The following is a 20,425-nucleotide window of genomic DNA, read 5'->3' on the forward strand; positions in this document are numbered from 1 at the left end:
CAAGACTCACTTTGTCCAGTTTAGAACTTCACATAAATCATAGTAGCATTCATTCCTTTTCTCTATTTTCTTTGATTCAACAGCCTATCTGAGAGTAGTTGATGTGTTTCTACGATCGGCGGTTTATGCATTTTTCTTGCTGAGTACTAGTCTATGTATGGATATTCCACAGTTTATCATTTAGGTTGTTTCTAACTTAGGGCCATTGTACCTCATTTTAGTAAGTGAATTGTGTTAGTTTTCCCTTCTACCTACAGAATGTGAAGTGGAGGTTCATCCTAAGAGTGAGTGATCTGCCACCATTTTGGTGGTTGTTTCTTTGGGAGGGAGGATTGGAGGTGCTTGATTCCTGGTGGCTTTTCTGACCCTATTTTTAGGGTCTCTATTAGGTATCCGCTTCATGGGAAATGTGTTCTGTCTGCTCTAAAAATGTTGTCAGGGATGATTACATTACACTTTGTCGCCTTCACAAGGATTCTCAGAAGAAATTCTTGTCAAGCCTCAGCAACAGAGATAATTTCCCTTCTCAAGAGCAATTGGTGTGTTCTTATTTTAAGGACACCACATTGGACCAGTAGTCAAATTGCAGCCATGTGAGGTGCTTAAATAAATATTCCCCCCCCCTTTTAATGGCTTTTTCATTTTGTGTGCCTGCCCTTTTTCTCTTCTACTTCATTTTGTTTGTTTTTTGTTTTGTTTTGTTTTTCCTCTCTTGTTCTGTTTTATGAATTTGTGGGAGCTATCTTTATTCTTTTTTTTTTTTTTTTTTTTTTTTTGGTAGTTGTGGGGCTTGGACTCTGGGCCTGGGTGCCTTCCCTGAGCTCTTCAGCTATCACCCTACCTTTGGGCCTGGACACTGTCCCTGAGCTCTTCAGCTCAAGGCTATCACCCTACCTTTTGAGCCACAGCCCCACTTCTGGTTTTCTGGTAGTTAATTGGAGATAAGAGTCTCACAGACTTTTAGTGCCCAGGCTGGCTTTGAATCCTGATCCTCAGATCTCAGCCTCCTGAGTAGCTAAGATTACAAGTGTGAGCCACTGTGCCTGGCCAGGAGCTGTCTTTATTCTTTCCTTGTCTAGTGTGGGATGGTATAGATGCATACCCTCTGTGCCATGACTGCGGGACATCTTTGTTTTTATTTTATTTTATTTTATTTTTTACCAGTCCTGGGCCTTGAGCTCAGGGCCTGAGCACTGTCCTTGGACTTTCTCAAGGCTAGAGCTCTACCACTTGAGCCTTAGCACTAATTCCAGCTTTTTCTATGTATGTGGTACCAAGGAATCAAACCTGCGTCTTCGTGCATGCCAGGCAAGCACTTACCACTAGGCCAAACTCCTGGCCCCTGGGGGGGGGCATCTTTGGTTATTCAGCGGGGTAGTACACTGTGTCGTGGAAGAAGGGGGACCTTTGGTGACCTTGGCCTTCTTAGTGGTGACTAACTGGCCCTAGTCCAGTATAGAGATCACAGGCAAATCCTCCTGTAGCCTCTTGGTGCTGGCTGCCAGTGCTGTCCTTACCCTTAGATGTCGTGGTCCTCCTGTTCTTCCTGTATCATCAGCATTGCTGGTGGCTGCACGGCACTTGTTTTTTTTTTCACTCTGGGACTTGAACCGCCTTCCTTTTCCCTGCACGTTTGGGTTCATACTCCTCCCTGCCATTTCGCCTTGCTGAATTGCAGTTTCTTCTGCTGATTGACATGAGTGTGTGTTGACACATAGGAGGGGCTAGGCTGGGATTGGGGGGGGAACTGGGGGTAGGAGCAGCCCTAAATCCCACAGCTGTACCCAGGAATGAACTCTTCCAGCTGCCCTCCCCCCACACTACACCCTTGATGTTGAAAAAAGGAGCTAGGAGTGACAGCTGCAGAGCTTCCTGAGTTGGGGGCCATATCCAAGGTTTCTTCAGGGTGTTGCCTGTCTTGATGGACCTTCTCCACATTAAATTAAGTGGCTAAGAGGAAAGGATCTCTGAACATCAGAAACTGACCTTTTGACCTGGGTTTTCTCTTGCTACTTCCTTCTCTGTCAAAGACAGGGCTCTGAAAATTCTGACTGCAGACAGACTGTCAGCAATGACAGAAAAGAGCTGCTCTTGAAGGAGAAAGAGATGCCAGTGAGGGTAGGAGAGCCTGAATGTTGACTGGGGACAGCCTGCTTGCTACCAGGATCTCCCCTGCCTTTTCTGCAGGAAGCTGAGAGAGCAGGTAGGGAGAATTGCTGTAGCCCCGTGGCTGGTTCTGTGCAACCACAGAGCTGCGGCCCTCGGAGCATGGGCTCTCTGTCCCTGGGAGTATTCACACAAGTATATCTGTCAGAGTCACTGTAGAAGGGATTCCTGCATTGGGTGGCTACTTGGGTCCTTCGAATTAGATGACCTGTGATTTCAAAAATAAACTGGACAGGCCTTTTGCCAAAGGTTCCTGGGTGCTATGGAGGGTGTAACAGATCCAAATACAAACACTGAGTTGTCAAGGTTTGATCTGGTCTTCCCAGACCCTTGAGAAATGGTGGGTATGAGGTTGGACCTAGCAAGTCAGCTGCCAAAGGGAGCACTACACAGGAACTGTGGTGGCCGAGGGACCAGCCCAAGTGGCCTGAAGCCTTTCACATTTCCTCTCACCCTGCCCCCACCATTCCTACTCACACTTGGTGTTAATACTGCAAGCTGGACACTATAGTGTGTGTACTTAGCTAGTATGTAGCTTAGGAGTCAGTGACGTGGTAGATGTCTATGATCTAATAACTTGGGAAGCTGAGGCAGCAGAATTGAAAGTTCGAGGCCGGTGTGGGTTACGTGGCAAGTCCAAGGCCATTGTGGACAACATGATGAGACCCTGTCTTAAAGAATAAAGCAATGAGAAGTTGAAACATCTCTGCTGGAGTCACATGTGTGTCTCACAGCTGAGCACATGCCCTCAAGTTAAACCCCGGTACTGCTAAAACAACTGCAAAAACAATAACACAACAATCCCTGAAACACAACTGCCAACACAGCAACAACAGACTACTTGAAAGGCACTTACATGAATGGGAAAAGAAAATATTTGCACATTGACTATCAGATAAAGGTAAACTTTCCAACTATGCATAAATGACTAACAACCAAATAAAACAAAAACATAGTAGATGAACAAAAGATTAAAATAGCTACTTCATCAAAAACACAGCATCCTTAGTATCATTGATCATTAGGAAACACGACTCATGCCTGTAACCTAGCTGCTTAGGAGGCTGAGATTTGAGCACTGATGTTTGAAGCCAGGCTGGTGAGAAAAGTCCTCAAGATGCTATCTCCAACTAATAAGCGAATATGCCAACTGGAAGTGTGGCTAAACAGATTGTCAATTGTGAGCAAAAAAATTCCAGCAAGTACTTGAGAACCTAAAGTTCAAGCCCCAGTATCACCACCTCCCCCCACAAAAAGCAGTGGGCTGTGACTGCATGTGCAGTAGAATCTCTAGAGGGGTAGGAGTGGGGCTCATTGGAAGAGTTCTTGACTAAAGGGGTAGAAGTGTGGCTTATTGGTAGAGTTCTTGACTGGCATTGCTCCTGGCCTTGGGTTCCATCCCCAACAGCATTAAAAAAAAAAACAAAACAAGCCACTGGTGGCTCACACCTATAATCCTAACAACTCTGGAGGCAGTTCAGAGCCAGTACAGGCACCAAAGTCCATGAGACTCATCTCCAGTTAACCACCAGAAAACCAGAAGTGGCTCTGTGGCTCAATGTAGTACAGCCCTAGCCTTGAGCTGAAGAACTCAGGAACAGCGCCCAGGCCCAGAGTTCAAACCCCACAACCCCCCACCCCCACCCCCAGAAAAAGACAAGAAGTGTTAGTAAGTATTGGAAATGATGGGAACGTCTTTGCACTGTTGATGAGATTATTTAATGAGAAAAAGTGTGACCGTTTTCACCATATGGCCCAACCATTTTATTCCTTGACATTTATTTATTTAATTTATTTAATTTATTTTTGCTAGTCATGGGGCTTGAACTCAGGGCTGGAGCACTGTCCTTGGACTTTGCTCAAGGCTAGAGCTCTACCGCTTGAGCCACAACACCACTTCCAGCTCTTTTTTTTTTTCCTATGTATGTGGAATTGAACCTGGGTCTTAGTGCATGCTAGGCAAGCACTCTATCACTAGGCCAAACTCTCAGCCCTCCTTGACATTTGAGAGAATTAAAAGCTGTCTCTGTAAATTGACAAGTACACAAACCTCCATAGCAGCTTTACTTGTAATAACCCTAGCTTGGAAAGAAGGGATCTACTCATCAACAGGTAACTGGCCTCTATACAATGGATGACTACTTAGCAATAAAAAGGAATGAATCACTAATATCTGGATAAATCTCATATTAATTACACTGAATAAACGAAATAGATAACAAATGCCATGAATCCTGTGATTCAATGAAATCAATGCGATGATTCCTGTGTTACAGTGGAATCTAAGAAATGCAAACCAACGCCGAGTGCAAGCAATCGTGGGTGGCCTTTGAAGGGGTCCAAGGGAGGATTTTTTTTTTTTGCCAGTCTTGGGGCTTGAACTCAAGGCCTGGGCACCATCCTTGAGCTGCTTTTGCTCAAGGCTAGCACTCTACCACTTGCACCACAGCACCACTTCCGGCCTTTTCTGTGTATGTGGAAAGGAATCCAGGGCTTCATGCATGCTAGGCAAGCACTGTACCACTAAGCCACGCTCCCAGCCCCCAGGGAAGATTTTGAAAAGACAGGCAGAATATTGGAGATGAGGAATTTGTTTCTTGATTATAAAAGACTTATGTCAGAATTGATCCATTTGTTTCCCTTAAGTATGCATGGTGTGTTTTGTGTTTCTCAGACCTCAATAAAGCTATGCTAAATATTTGACACCCTGATGTGTCACAGACGCCTAGTTTACTTTCAGTTCTTTTCCTCCATGGCTAATGGCTGGCTCTTGTCCCCATAGTGACACTGCTGTCTGTGCTTCCTATGGCTGGCTCTTGGAGCCACATGTACCCATAGGAAGACATAGGAAGACTGCACCAAACAGTGCCATGCAGGGGCAACTGAACATTCTGGAACCCCTGTTCTGCTGGAGTGGATTTCTGTTGTTCTAGCTGCGATTTACACCATATCTTGCAGCCTCATCTCTGCGTCCTCTTTTTTCCTCTGCTCAGCACTTTCTTTACAGAGGCCCAGGAGGGTTAAGCTCCCAGCCACTGGCCTCAAAGGTCAGATAGCACAGGTTGCCCTTAACTTGTCAGTTGCAAGAAAATCCACTGAAAGCGTGAGTCCAAATGTTCTCATACCCGCATGCGTGTGTGCGTGCATGTGCACACACCACAGACACACACAGCAGGATCTGTCTGGATTTGCCCTTCAACTTCTTGGAGGCATGTCCCTGACCTGCCCAAACTTCAGGTCGAGTCTATGTACGTTGTGCGAACACTTCTATTCCTAACGCCTGGACATCAGTCCAAAAGACCCCGCTTTGTCTCCCCTCTTCTTGCCCTATCATCTTTGCATCTTGTGTGTCTGGGTCTATTGGAAGCAAGGCAGAGAATGCAATCCCAGACCCGGCCTTGCTGTGGGATACTACCAAAGGTAGCCTTTGGGGTCTGGCCTCTTCCCCATCACGTCCACTTACTTGCCCTAGTGACTGTGACCCTTCTCCCCCGCCCTCCGCCGCCTGCTGCTGTGGCCGCCTGCACCCACCATATAAATAGAGGCGATGAGCAGCTGGGCTCTCTTGGCAGTCACCATGAGGGCGCTGCTCCTGCTCTGCTGCTTCCTGGCCTGGCTCCTGCTCTCCACACAAGCAGGTATGTCTCCCTGCCCCCCCTCTCCATGTGTGGCCCCCACTGTGTCCTCAGTGCTCCCAAGAGATCTCAGGGGTGGGGGACTGGGGCTGATGGCAAAGCTGTGTGTCCCTTATTACCTTTCTTGGGCCTGGCCACTGCGAGAGTGACATAACGGAGCCGGGGTTGAGGCTACCAAGAGGCAGGTGGACTCGAGGCCTGGACTACAGGCAGAGAGAGGAGTCTGGCTGGCAGAGGCTGTGGACAAGCACCCTGAAAGATAAGTGTGGAGGAGCCTCTGAGATGGACAAAGACACCCAGATCTTTGAGCTGAAGGTCATTTTACTGACCATCCAGTGGGATATGGGGGCAGAAGCACTAGCTGGGACCTGGGTTTGCATGACTGAGAAGAAAGGGGGACAGTGGGCACAAGTGGGACGTCCTTTGTGAACAATGGGGAAGAGTTGGAGTCTACTGGGATGTGGTTGAACATAGTTGAGAGTTGGGGAATGAACTGGGAACTGAATGGGACGCAGAGTCCAAAGAGGAATGGGTCTCTCCCATGGGGGAGAGACTCTGCAGGTGCTGAGGGGCTGCGGTCAGGGAGGGGGCTCAGCTCTGTGCTCCTCGGTTTCTCTCTGACATCTCAGCACTTTGCAGGGCAGAGGCGCTGGCCTGAGTTGCAGCACGGGGGCTATTTATAGGTTGCGGAGGGGCATCGGATCATTTCACTGCCTCTCTTGTTCCTAAGACTCCTGGGCCTGGCATTCCCTTTGGGGATGCTTCAGGGAAATGCTCTGGGATCCCCCTAGGAATCTGTGATTCCCCACTGTGTTTTCTCCCCCAGCCCTTAGTCTTTGCACCTGGGACTGAAGGGGCCCCATCTCTTGGGTCTTAGAGGTTCTTTCTCCTGAACATGTGCTGCCGGGTCCTGCCCTTGTCTGACCTTGAGTTAATTTGGTCTCTGCGGGGCTGCAGCGGTTGGAGTGGTGAGTATTCCAAGCGGCTGTCAGGTGGCTAAGTATGGAAACAGCCACACGTAATTGGATCCCAAGTCCTCAGCCATTGCCGCCCTCCCCAGCCCCCCTCTGCCAGGCTAAGCCCCAGCTGCTACCTTGAGCTTCCACACAGCAGGGCCCCAGGAATTTTTAGCCTTTTAGGGACATCCTTTATCTTTCCTCCTGCTGAGGGAACTGGACATCTAGAATGTTCCACGAGCTGTGTTAGGGCCCTTGCTGTGGGGAGAAGTGTGTGTGTGTAAAGTGTTTCCTCTGAGCTGCTCCTTCCTTGGCCAAGTGTGGAGTGCTTGTTCCCTCTGCTGTCTACCACTGAGCAAGCTCGTCTTCTTCCTTGTGGCTGCTCTGCCCAGTTGTAAGTTGTATGCACAAAGATGGCTTAGTACTGTACCCGCTGGATCATCAAGTGGCCTTCCTTCACTCCTGCAGTGACAGTCTCTCCTAGTGGCTGGAAACCTTTGCCTGCCTGGTCATAGGCCATGTCTTTGTCCCTGAACTTCTGCCCACTCTACTCCTCTCCACTCCACTTTGCCTGTCCTTGGTTGGACAGAACTAATGTTTTCTCTAGGCCTACACAGCCTGCTTCTGAGCTTGGGACTCTGGGGTATTTTCCTTTCTTTTCTCTCCACATCGCTGTCAGGTGATGGGCTCTGCCGCTCATTGTTTGTTTCTTCTCCCTGCCCATGAGACCAGGCACCCTTTCCTTTCTGGCCTGTTATCACTGGGCCCCATGACAGGGACCAGCCCGTGTACTGTAACCACATTTGTATGTATCCCAGGCCTGGTACCGTCAGTCCTTTGTAATTACCTGGGTCTCTCTCTGTGGCCTAAGAAGTTGGCATGGTGACAGTGCTGCTCAAAGACAGAGAAAGAGTCCTAGAGATATTGTATCATAGTCTCATTGTCCAAAGAAGAAGAGGAGATCCAGAGAAATGGAAGGACGCATTCCAGTCAGTAACAGATGCACACCAGTGGTGCCATGCTCTGCCCAGGCATTCTTACCTTCCCACCTCCCTCTCTCTGGCAAACCCTGCGTGGGTGTGGGTGTGAAAGAGGGTGGGGGATGAGGCCACCCAGGAAAAGTTTCTAGAAGTGATGTTTTTGGTCCTCTGATTCCCTGGAGTCTGTGGTGGTTAGGTGGTGCTGAAAAAGCACTGGAGTTGCTGCTAAAGGCCAGTTTGGGACACCTTTGCTTCCCATTGTCCCCAGGCACCTGGGAGTTCTATGTTCATTCACTCTTTATCCTCCTCCACACCCAGCCCAGCTCTCATCTGCAGACTAGCCAATCTGCCATGCTCCTGTCCTAGCATCTTCATGCAAAGGGTTGGTGCATGCTGAAAGTGGCCATCTGATAGGCAGCAGGCATAAGTGACTGTCAGGAGGCTGATATATCCAGAAGGAGGCCTCCTTCCTGTCTCCAGCAGCTGCCTTACACCCTGAAGGCTGCAGAGAGAAGATGAGCCATAGGTCTCTGCTCAGGAAAAAGTAGAGCCCAGAAGCATTCCCAGCCAGCTCAAAGCTGTCACGCTTGCTTGGTGGTCTGGAGAGCCATAATTTGGAAATGTTGGTTTTGTCCCACCTCAGGGGTGACTAGGAAGGTCAAGGAGCTACCCCATGACAGGCCAGGCAGTGCTTTCTCTCGTTCATATACCAGTCCTTAGATGTACAATTGCTCAAGGACACCAAGCCCTGCATCCAAACACCATGTCCAGTTTCACTGTTTGAGCTTGTCCCATATTTACTACATCCTCGTTGGGATTTAGATGGGCCTTCTGTCCTTGGCATGCTTGTAGAATTCAGTAGAGAGGAAAAAGTGCCTTCCTCCTGTATTATACCTGTGCCAGAAAGACACATCAGGGTCATAAATGAGGTTCGGGAAACTGAGGAGCCAAAGGAAAGGGGGAGGCCATCTTGAGCTGAGTAGATAAGGAAATGTTTTAAGACGAGGACGTGCTGAACTAGGTCTCAAAGAAAGCAGGATTCTTACATAGAAAGATGACAGACAGGAAGGGAGGAACTGCCACGTAGAGGAAACAGTCAGAGAACAGGGTTCCGGAGAGAACCTTTCTTCTCCTTGGATAAGATTGGGAATGTGGGAGTGGGGCGTTGGGAAATCCAATGAAGGCTGGGTTGGTGTGAAGGCCGTGAGTGGTAGTCTGAGGAGGGGCTTTGTTCTCTGGGCAGGGGGTGATCATGGAGGACTTTAGAAAAATGCATCTGGGGATGTTGGAGGAAGAAGAATGAGAGGAAATAGATTCGTCAGCCATGTCGGGAACACAAGTAGGAGGGTGTATACTCTGGTGAGCCAGGGAAGTAGGGTAATGGGGTACTTTGGTCAGAGAGCTGGGGTCAGATCAACCGGACTCCTCAACCTGGCGAGCCTGGGGAATGGAGCCCTACTGGGTTTTCTTGAGGTCATTGGAGGAACAATCTTGCCAGAAACAAAACAAAACTCCAGAAGTATAAGGGAGAGCACATTCTAAAAGTGCGATTTGAGTCATTTTGCATGTCAGTGCCCACGGGACATCTGGATGGAAATTTACGGTGGCTAGAAAGATAGGATTGGTTGGGCATGGTGACACATGCCTGTAATTCCAGCTCCTAGGAAGCTGAAATTCCAGTTCCTAGGAGGCTGAGGCAGGAGGATCACAAGTTTGAGCACAGCCTGAGCTATATTCAAGGCTATGTGTTAAAAAGAAAAGAAGTAGAGGCCAAGTGCCGGTGGCTCACACCTGTAATCCTAGCTACTCAGGAGGCTGAAATCTGAGGATCACAGTTCAAAGCCAGCTTGGGCACTAAAGAAGGTGAGACTCTTATCTCCAATTAACCACCAGAAAACCAGAAGTGGTGCTGTGGCTCAAGGGGGAGGGCAGTAGCCTTGAGATGAAATACTCAGAGACAGCGCCCAGGCCCAGAGTTCAAGCCCCACAACTAATAACAGCAACAACGAAAAGTATCAACATGGGCCGGGAGTTTGGCCTAGTGGTTAAAGTGCTTGCCTAGCATGCATGAAGACCTGGGTTTGATTCCTTGGTACCACATACATAGAAAAAAGCCAGAAGTGGTGCTGAGGCTCAAGTGGTAGAGCTCTAGGCTTGAGAAAGTCCAAGGACAGTGCTCAGGTCCTGAGCTCAAGCCCAGGACTGGCAAAAAAAAAAAAAAAAAAGTGTCAACAGATTTTTTTTGTCCAGGCTGGCTTTGAACCTCAGTCCTCAGATCTCAGCCTCTGAGTAGCTAGGATTACAGGTTTGAACCACCATTGTTGGGCTTAGTTTAGCTTTTCTTTTTTTTTTTTTTTGCCAGTCCTGGGCTTGAGCTCAGGGCCTGAGCACTGTCCTTGGACTTTCTCAAGGCTAGAGCTCTACCACTTGAGCCTCAGCACGATTTCCGTCTTTTTTCTATGTATGTGGTACCGAGGAGTTGAACCGGGGTCTTCGTGCATGTTAGGCAAGCACTCTACCACTAGGCCAAACTCCCGGCCCCTTAGTTTAGCTTTTCTATAAGTGGACATTGACATAGGAGGTATATGGCTCAAGTTGCCTGGGTGGTGATCTTGTTCTCATTCTTCCTTGTGGCTTAGCCCTCCTGTGTGGTGTTTTCCTATTTGTGAGGCCTCAACTCATAACAGGAGGGTCCCCTTGATAGGAGAGGCACAGATGAGAAGAATGATTGATGGGTGGGCTTGTGTGTGCTTTTGAATCTTCTCTGCAAATCCAGGCTCTTAGGAAACCCTGTCTTTACCTGCCTTCTCAGGCGGGGGTCAGAAGTGGAGCTGTCTTCTAGCTGCATCTACCCTGGTGGGTGCCTCCTTCCCCGTCCTGATGCCAACATCTGCGCTGTCTTTTACTCTGGCTGCTGTGAGTCACGGTGAGGATCGGCTGTCCTCACTCATCCTCATTCCAGTGGAGGGCCAAGGGCTCAACAGCCTGGATAGTCATCGATTTACAGTGTTCAGGAGACATTAGCATCAGGATGGAATTTAGTGATAAGATGGAATTTCCCATTACTTTGGTGAGCAGGTTCTTACTGCATCCCTTGATTGCAGCATGGAGGCAATAGTCCATTGGTTCTGAGTGCAAAGGGTCTGAGTGGCAGAGTATAACATCCTTCTTCCTGATGCTGAGTGAATGAGTGAATGAGTGAATGAATGAATGAGTTGGAATCATGGCAAGCCCAGCTGTAGAGCTGACGAACCAGTCCCAACTTGCTCAGCGGTTGAAAGTGGTGGACTTGGCCCATTCAGGGAGTAGATGAGTCAGATGTAGCTGCTTCTGGAATGGGCCTCCCTCCTATCCACTTTGACTTGTCCTGTCATGTTTCTCCAGGATGAGGAAGTCCTGTCCCATTTGGTGTAAGTCCCTTCCTTCTCCAGCCCCAAGGGGGATTTTACTCAGTCAGGGTCCCCAGGTGCCCCCTTTCCCTGGGGACATACCCACCACTCATCCCATCCTCATTTCCCCCCAGAGAATGGCTACCTAGAGAAGCCTTTCCAGGACAACTCAGTTGCAGGGAGTGGGGATCTTGGAGGTGGAGAATCAGAATTAAAGTGCTAGAACGAAATCATAATTAAGCATAGTCATCCATTAAACTCAATAGTGAAGCTGTCACGAATTAGCTCATAGACAGGACTGAGTCAAAGTTGAATTTAAGGCTGGAAATGTGGCTTAGTGGTAGAGTGCTTGCCTAGCGTACATGAAGCTCTGGGTTGGATTCCTCAGTAGCACATAAACAGAAAAAGCCTGAAGTGGCATTGTGGCTCAGTGGTAGAGTGCTAGCCTTGAGCAAAAGCAGCTCAAGGATAGCACCTAGATCCTGAGTTCCAGCCCCAGGACTAGAAAAAAATTAATAATTTAGTCAGAATTAAGGCATCAAAGTGACTAGAACTAGCAACCATTTATACTTCCCAGTTAGGTCCTTCCTAGCTGGCATGGAGAGGAGGCCTTAAGACTGGATTTGGAGGGTACGTGAGACCTCAGCGTATGTGCCTGTGTGCACCAGCCCAGAAGCCTAGGTTCTTATTAACTTTTCCTTGGCCTCCCCAAACTCTCAGTCCTTCCTGTGCCTTCAAGCATCTGGGATGATAGCTGTACCCAACCGTAGCTGATTCCAGAGACCTGTGTTTCCACGGGGGGCATGGGAAAATGGGACAGCCGTTGCTGTATGCAGCTCTAGATCCTGGGACCAGGAGAGTTCTGGGTGGAAAGCTGGATCAGCTGGAGTGGTCTCACAAGCTCACTGCCAGGATGTTAGGTAGTACAAAGGGACTTTCTGTATAGCCTCGAGAGCCCTAGTCTCCTTCTCAGGTCAAAGTATATCAGGCACCAAGCGACCATGGGCCATCCACCAGTCCTCAGTGCTGGAAAATGGGGGTAAGGTCTTTCTTTGGGAGCCCACCCGTCAGTCAGGAAAAGCAGGGTAGACTCCGGTAAGAATGAGGTGTAGAGTGTGATCAGAAAGGAGTGGAGCATGTGACAAGGGTGAGCGTGGCTGCTGTGGGAGCTTGAGCAGGCAGGAGCAGGGTGCCGGCAGGAATGGGTTGTGTCTCTGCCCCCAGGAGCTGACCTTCTATTTGGAGAGATGACTTGCACTGACAAAAAATGTAACTAACACCCCCAGCCGCCCAAGCTCTGGTTGGAGTGCATAGGATGGCTGGGAAGGTCGGGCTCAGTGGAGGGCAGGAGTGTTAGGAGCTCGTGCAGGGAAGAGATGACTACTGGATAGTCAGCTCTAAGAGGACAGAGGACGGAGCTTGTCTGATTCCTTCTCACAGCAGGGAAGGGAGTCCCTCCCCTTATTTGTGGGTTTGCCTTATCTGTGGGTAGATCTGTGGTCAGTCAAGGTCTGACTATATGACATGGAAAATGTGAGAAGTCATTCCCGAGTTCTCTGTAGTATGTTGTGATAGTCGTTCTACATTATTATGTTGTTGTTCGTCTTTTACTGTGCCTAATTTATAAGTTAAAACTTGATTAGAGGTGTGTGTGAACAAGGAAAAAAATATAATATCTGTAGCATTATCTGTGGTTTCAAGCTCCCACAGGGGGCTTAACGAGTATTTCCTTCTCATAAGGGGCACTGTGGTACAGTATTCACCAACACTTAGAATGGCGGTTGGCTCATTGGAGGCATTTAACAATGTCTAATGAATGAGCAGATGATTTGTGTAGGCAGACATGGGAAGATGGTGCTGAGAGCCAGGCATGGGGGAGCCCAGAGCACCGCTCTGGCAACGGTAGGATGAGAACAGCTTTGGCTAGAATGTTGAGGCTCATGTTCAGGGGAGGTAAGGCCACCCTGATGGGTTGGGGCCTTGAACACCAATCCAAATGGCTGTCTCCATCGTTGTTCCCTTTCTGGCTGGCTCTTCTCTCATCCCCTCCCTCCTAGATATTTTTGGATCCTTCTAGAGCAGGGACTGACTGCACTCTGAGCTCAAACAGGTGCAGGCAAAGCCTGGCCTGGAGTTCTGTGTTTGCAGGAAGTGGGTTGAGCTGGGATGTCAGCCCAGAACCAAGCCAGAGGAGAGCCCTGGGGTTTGGGAGCCCCCTCCTTTCCTCCCTCCTTCCCCTAATGGGCCACTGCCAGCACTGAAGCCCCTGGTCCTCTTCCAAGTGGCCGTGAGGTTAGGACCTCGGCTGCTCAATTGTCTCATAGAATTTTCCCTAGATGGCAATAGGTGAAGGCTTGACAAAACTATGTGCATTTGATTTGTAATGGCTTCACCTCCCTGCATGCCTCACCCACCCAGAGTCTCTAGGCAATTTGTTGGTGACTCAGTTTTCCCTCCCACCTTTTATTCCAAGTGCTAGGGGAAGATGACTTGTTTTTCTGTTACTTACCCAAGAAGACTGAGAGAGCAGAAGTGCTCTCAGGAACATGGGAGAGGGTCTAGGGAAGTTCAGAAAGGGTCGAGCACTTAACCCCAGCCAGGTAGAGATGGACAGAGTGAGCTTGGGAACAAACGGTGATGGAATTAGAAGTCCAGGGGTGATCCTCTCCCGACTTCCTGCCTTGGTTTCTTTTTTGAACTGGTGGAGCTTCAAGACTCAATAAACCCTTTATTGTCCCATGCCTAGTTCACTACCTGTAAAGTGAGGTATTAATACTTGCTTATTTTACAGAATGGGGTTGTTATGTGACCCAGATAGGAAAATGGCTATCAGATACTTAAAATCTTCTCTGGAGGTACCTTTTAAGTTTTACAAGGACCATGACAACGGCGGTGGGTTCTTACATTGAACATATGCTGCCGCTTGCCATTCATTTCCAGAAATATTCCAGACATGAACAACCAGGTTCCTTCCCAGAACTGTTAATATCCTTGGGATTCTCTGTCCTCAAAGAGCTTACAGACCAGGAGAGGGGGCAGTCTATGTGCAGGAGATGAACAGAGAGCCATATAAGGCCAGTAGAATCAGGGGCTAAAAATAAGTAGCCTGGGAGATCATAGATGGGGAGCAGTTGTCAGAGAGGCATTGTGGTGGCAGTGGTGGGGTGTCGCTTAAGCTAGGTTCAAAGTTTGTGGGTGCTGGGATGATAAGAACAGTGACTGGGGCTTCAGGACTGGTAAAATCATAGCCAGTGTGAAAGCATTATCAGCAGGATCTTATAGGGCCAGACTTAGGTGTTGGTTCCTGTTATTTTCCTGGAGTTGCCATAACAAACGACCCCAAATTTGATAGCTTCAAACAACAGTTCAGAAGCCCAAAGCTCAAAGCATACATGTTGGCAGGGCCACGCTTGCTTTGAAGGCTCCAGGGGGAGGGCCTTCCCTTCCTCTTCCAGTCCCTGGCAGCTGCCAGCCACCCCTGACATTCCTTGACAATCCTTGGCATTCCATCTGTGCATCTGTGTCCTCTCCTCCTCATATAAGGACATGGATGGCATTGGATTTAGGGTCTACTCTAATCTGGCATGACCTCTTAACTAATTATATCTGCAAGGAAACCATTCCCAAATACTGCCACGTTCTCAAGTTCCTGGTGGACATGAATGTGGAGAGGACATCATTTAACCCAGAGTTGAGGTTCAGTTCCTGAGCCTCGGAATCCAGGTTGTCTAGTATTTGCTACTTCTGAATATTTAGCTTTTGATTTTTTTTCTAGGCCACGGGAACCTTTTTTCCTTGGTTCTTCCCTGCTCCTACAGTTCCTGTGATAGCCCCAGAGGCTAATTTGGACCTCTGCTGACACACCCAGAGGGAAGGTGTTGAATGAATATATGGACAACTGGCTAGGGCAGAAAAATTCCAGGAGCAGCTGCACCGCCTTCTGTGGTGCTGGTGAGGAGGGTAACTACCCAGTGTGCCTCAGCTGCCGAGAAGGTGGAGGGAGGGAGGGCAGATGCTAAGAGCAAGGGCTGAGAAGCCTGGCCTGCTTTCTGTGTGAGCTCCTGCATTAAGGATTCTGGTCTTGGCCCCAGTGTTTGGTGAGAAGTAGACAGGAGATGTTCAGGCTTATGTGAGCACCTCCCAGGCCTCTGTAGAAATTCAGGGACTCGGGGCCGGGAGTTTGGCCTAGTGGTTAAAGTGCTTGCCTAGTATGCATGAAGACCCGGGTTCGATTCCTTGGTACCACATACATAGATAAAAAGCCAGAAGTGGTGCTGAGGCTCAAGTGGTAGAGCTCTAGCCTTGAGAAAGTCCAAGGACAGTGCTCACGCCCTGAGCTCAAGCCCAGGACTGGCAAAAAAAAAAAAAAAAAGAAATTCAGGGACTCCTCTGTGAGGTTCCCATCTGTCCACAGCAGATGTCTCCAGCAAACTTGGGTTTCCTCACTGTGAGGAGCAGGGGTCATCGGGGAGTCTGGGATGACCAGAGAGCTCTAGATTCTGCTCACATTGAGGCATTCTAGTTTTTGTTTTGAGTGGGGGCTGTGGAGGGAGTGGACAGACAACGAAGAGCTTAGTCTCCCACTCCTTCCCAGCTCATGGTCTTCAGGCCTTTTCAGAAGTGTTCCTCAGTGATTCCAGAGAACTGGCTCAAGGAATCCAGCTTTCCTCCTTAGCCTGGAGTTTTGGTTCTCCTCTATCTGGATCTCCCACCCTGCTGACTCCAGTCACTGTTCCCCAAACACACCTGGCATGGCTTCTATGTAGTGTCTCATCCACGCAAGTTTGTGTTCTCATAAGCAACCACTCAGAGTCTGTTGGGCCCATATCTCCACTCCAAGGCTGAGAGACTCTGTTTAGTTCTCTCTTACCCACCTGCCCATCTCCCCCTTCAGTCAGATGTGATGTCTTCGGTGGAAGAGCTCAGCTCAGCAACTCAGTATTTTTGGTCATTAAGTGACAATGAGCTGGGAAAGCAGCTCTTCCTAGGGCCCTGAGAACTAGGCCTGGAGAGGTTAAACGACCTGGGTGGAAGGCACACATCTTAATTACCACTTCACTGGTAATTAATTCTCCCCTTTCCCCCCCCCTCTCTCTTTGTCATGGGACTTGAACTCTTGAACTCAGGGCCTGGGCACTGTCCCTGAGATTTTGCTGCTCAAGGCTAGCACTCTACCACTTTGAGCCGTAGCTCCACTTCTGGCTTTCTGGTTAACTGGATGAGATGAGAGTCTCATGGACTTTCCTACCTGGGTTGGCTTTGACCCTTGATCTCCAGATCACAGCCTCCTGAGTCACTAGGGCTACAGGTGTGAGCCTCAGGCACCCTGCTGTTTGTCTCTGACTCTGAAATTGGAACTTGTTGCCACTGAGATGAGGGAAAATCGTTCATTTTGCCATCATCCATCTATCCATCTATGCATTTCCTGGCCATGTATCCATTTCCCATCCACTCACCCATTCATGCATCTCTCCTTTAACTTTCTTTTTCTTTCTTTCTTTCCTTCCTTCTTTCCCTCTCTCTCTCCCTCCCTCTCTTTCTTTCTTTCCTTTTTTTTTTTCTCCAGTCCAGGGGCTTTGAACTCAGGATTTAGGCACTGTCCTTGAGCTTCTTTTGCTTGAGGCTCGCACTTTACCACTTGAGCCAAAGAGTCATTTCTGGCTTTTTCTGTTTATGTTGTATTGAGGAATCAAACCCAGGGCTTCATGCATGCAAGGCAAGCACTCTTACATAAAGCCACATTCCTAGCCCTGTCCTTTAACTTTCTATCCATCTACTTGACCATATCCTATTTACCTGTACATCCATCCATCCATCCATCCATCCAACCATCCATCTATCCATCTATTCATCCCATCATGGATGGATGAAAGAATACAAAATCCCTGAAAGAAATCAAATAAGTAAGTTATATACTTTATTAGAAGATGGCAGAAGCAGCAGAGGAAAATGAAACTTGGGACGGTTGGCTGAAGAGAACCTTATAGAGAAGACAACAATGGAACAAAGATGAGAAGGGGAAGGAGTGGGCCAAGTAGTTTTCTGGGAAGAAGATGTTCCGTAAAAGGCACATCCACACACAGTGAGGTAGGAGGGTGCCTGGGTGGTCAAGGAGGAGTCAGTTCTAGTGGCTGGACAGGGTAGACAAGGCGATGCCTGGAGAATCAGAGCCAGTGAGTGTGGGCCACCAGAGGACTTTGCAGGAGTTTGGAGACCCTGCAAGTGGCGTAGAGCTCAAGCAGGAAGTGTGGGGTGGGGTGGCTGAGATAGAAATGGCACCGGGCATGAGGGTGTGGGCAGGTGGAGATTCCAGTGCTGATTAGGGGAGAGAACTCAGATCCCTGATGCTCATGCTCCTTTTTTCTTCTTCCTCTTGCAAAATCTCCAAGGCTATGCCTCTGCCATGCCCCACTGGGCAGTTCTGCCCGACCACCAGGGTTTTGTCTATGGGTAGGTTTTGCAAAGGTCTACTACTATCAGCCACTCCTGTTTCTTTGCCCTAAGGGTATGTCAAGGGTACCCAGATCTGTAGATGGGCCCTAAAGCTGATTAGCTTGTTTCAGTTAGCAGCCTGTGGATCTGGAGATGAAGCATAACTGCAGGTGGAGGCCCAAGTGCTGGGTTGTTCTTGGACTGGAAATTCGTGTGTGTGTGTGTGTGTGTGTGTGTGTGTGTGTGTGTGTGTGTGTGTGTGTGTGTGGAATACCTGGGAGCTTGTTACGAAGGCTCCTGAGGCCTTCCTGCTTCCCGGAGTGTGGCGTAGAGGGTCTGGGGAACAGGCCACTGAGTGCCTCTGTGTTCCTTTTGCAGATAACCCTGGAGCCACTCAGAGAAGCACTGACTAGGAGAGGAGACTCATTGCTTTTCAGGTTGTCTCAGCACTCCTGAGGTGTTTACGGTGTGGGGATAGATGCCAAGTCGAGGTCCCAGCTGAATACCTGCTATTCCTCTGGGGACAAAGGCCGTCACATGAGCACTGGAGGAATAAGAGCAGCACATCTAAATCAGTATTGAAGCGTGGGGGAGGATTCCTATTTCCTAGGGGACAGGCCTCAGGGCTGAGCTTCTGAATTAGGAGCTGGGACCAGCCTAGGAGGAAGGGGTGGCAGTGAGGTTGGCACTCAAGAGACTGGTTGGAAGCTCACCCTGAGTGACATTGATTCCTTAAGAATAATTCTGTGTGGGATGGGATTTTGGCCTAGTGGTAGAGTGCTTGCCTAGCATGCACAAAGACCTGGGTTTGATTCCTTGGTACCACATATATAGAAAAAAAGCCAGAAGTGATGCTGTGGCTCAAGTGGTAGAGCTCTAGCCTTGAGAAAGTCCAATGACAGTGCTCAGGCCCTGAGTTGAAGCTCCAGGACTGGCAAAAAAAAAAAAAAAAGAATAATTCCGTGGCCAGACACTAGTGGCTTACATCTGTAATCCTAGTTACTGGGAGGCTGTTAGTGGGGTAGGGAGTTGCTATCCACTGAGACTTTGTCTCAGTGGGGGGTAGCTGGGCCCGGTGACATGCTCCCGTGATCCTAGCAATGACGGAAGCCTAACATTGCAGCTTAGATGTGTTCCCTTGGTGGATGTAAGACCTTGCCATAAAAATAACCGGTGCAAAACAGGACTGGAGGCATGGCTCACCAGTCATGCTAGCCTCGCAGACATGAGGCTCTGAGTTCAAACCTCAGTACTGCCAAAAAATAAAAAATTAAACATTGATTTTGCAGATGTAAACAGCAAGAGTGTATGCTCAGTACTTTTTAAAGAACTTGTGGGGCCCTACAGAGGTACTGGGTACTGCCTTTGACCTCGAGATTCCAAGCTGAAAGAGGAAGTAGGACACACTTGTATGCTCTTCCATTTACCCACCTGTTCATCCAGCCACTCCATCTACTTCAGGTCACTGCCACAGAAGGCAGGGTCTGTCAGGTTCCTCAGTGAGGACAGTCTCACACATGACCAGGTTGAAGCCACGGCAAGAGATCAGTGCAACTTGAAGAAGAACCAGGAGGCATCATGGGAGGTGAGGTGGTGAGCCTGGGACCTGTTGGGAAATAGGAGGACTTTCTAGGCAGGTCAGCATAAAGACGTTTGTCCTTATGGATTGTGTTCTCCAAAAAGATATATTGATGTCCTAATCCAAGTACCTTACAATAGAATCTTTATTTGGAAGTAGTGTCATTGTAGATGTCGTTAGTTAAGTTGAGGCCCTCCTGGAGAAAGTGTTGGCCCTAATTCAGTCTGTCTGGTGCTTTCCTTATGGGGAGAGAAGAGACTCAGATAGAGGAGAAGGTCATGTGAAGATGGGGGCAGAACTTAGGGGGAGGTAGCTCTAAGCTGGGGATTGCTAGAAGCTGGGGAGCTGGGGAGGCCAGGTGGGTCTTGCCTTACAAGCTTCAGAGGGAGCGTGGCTCCCCTGATGCTTTAGTTCAGGCGTCTGACCTCCAGAACTGGGAGAAGATGGATTTTTATCCTTTGAAGACACTAAGCTCATAGCATTTTGTTAGTACAGCCCGAGGACACTAACACAAGAGTACGCTCAGACCTCTGTGCAGGATTTGGACCTCGTGGAGATGAGAGGACCCTCAGGGCTGACTGGCCTATTGAGCCCCTCCGGTGCAGTCTGAGGGTGGCCATGTGTGGCCTTCAAGGCAGAGGCAGCATGGGTTAGTGAGTTTGGAATGTACACTTGCTCTAGCTGTGTCCTTGGCTTTGAACTTTCTCCAGGATGAGCCCTGTGGGCACTAAGGAGTAGGTGGCGTGCCCTGGCCTTCTGTACAGCGATGAGGCTGCCAAAGGGAAAAGAAAACTACATAAGAGTCCCAAGGGATCTCTGGTGATGAGAGTCTCATCTAGTTTTGATATTAGAGTAGATGCAATGGGATCCGGGAAGCTCGGGCCTTTGTGGAGCCACCAGGGAAGGCTGCTCTCCGGCTTGCCTGTCTGTGATGACTTCTACCACATCCAGAAAGAGCTGTGGACAGTCTTAGCTCTCTGGCCTGAGAAATGTGTCCCATGTATCCGAGGTGCAGGGGTTTAGGCCATGTGGGGACATAAACCAGAGGCTTTAGCAACCAGAGCAGACATGCGATTTTTAGCATAGCCTCTTTAACGTGCTCTGAATGTTAGACATCCTGCCGGTGGCATTCCATGCAGTGGGCTGGTTTGTTCTTTGAGAGTTTGTGCTGTGCACCAAAGATGGGGCTCCTTTCCTTGCTCCAGTGACCAGACTCTGGAGGGTTCTTCTGGTTCCAAATCCGGTAGCCTCAAAGTCCTGAACTTGGCTAGCTGAGCACTGACTTCGT

This window comes from Megascapheus bottae, chromosome 36 (genome assembly GCF_031878675.1).
Source record: "Megascapheus bottae isolate mThoBot1 chromosome 36, mThoBot2.hap1, whole genome shotgun sequence".
In the NCBI taxonomy this organism is placed as follows: domain Eukaryota; kingdom Metazoa; phylum Chordata; class Mammalia; order Rodentia; family Geomyidae; genus Megascapheus; species Megascapheus bottae.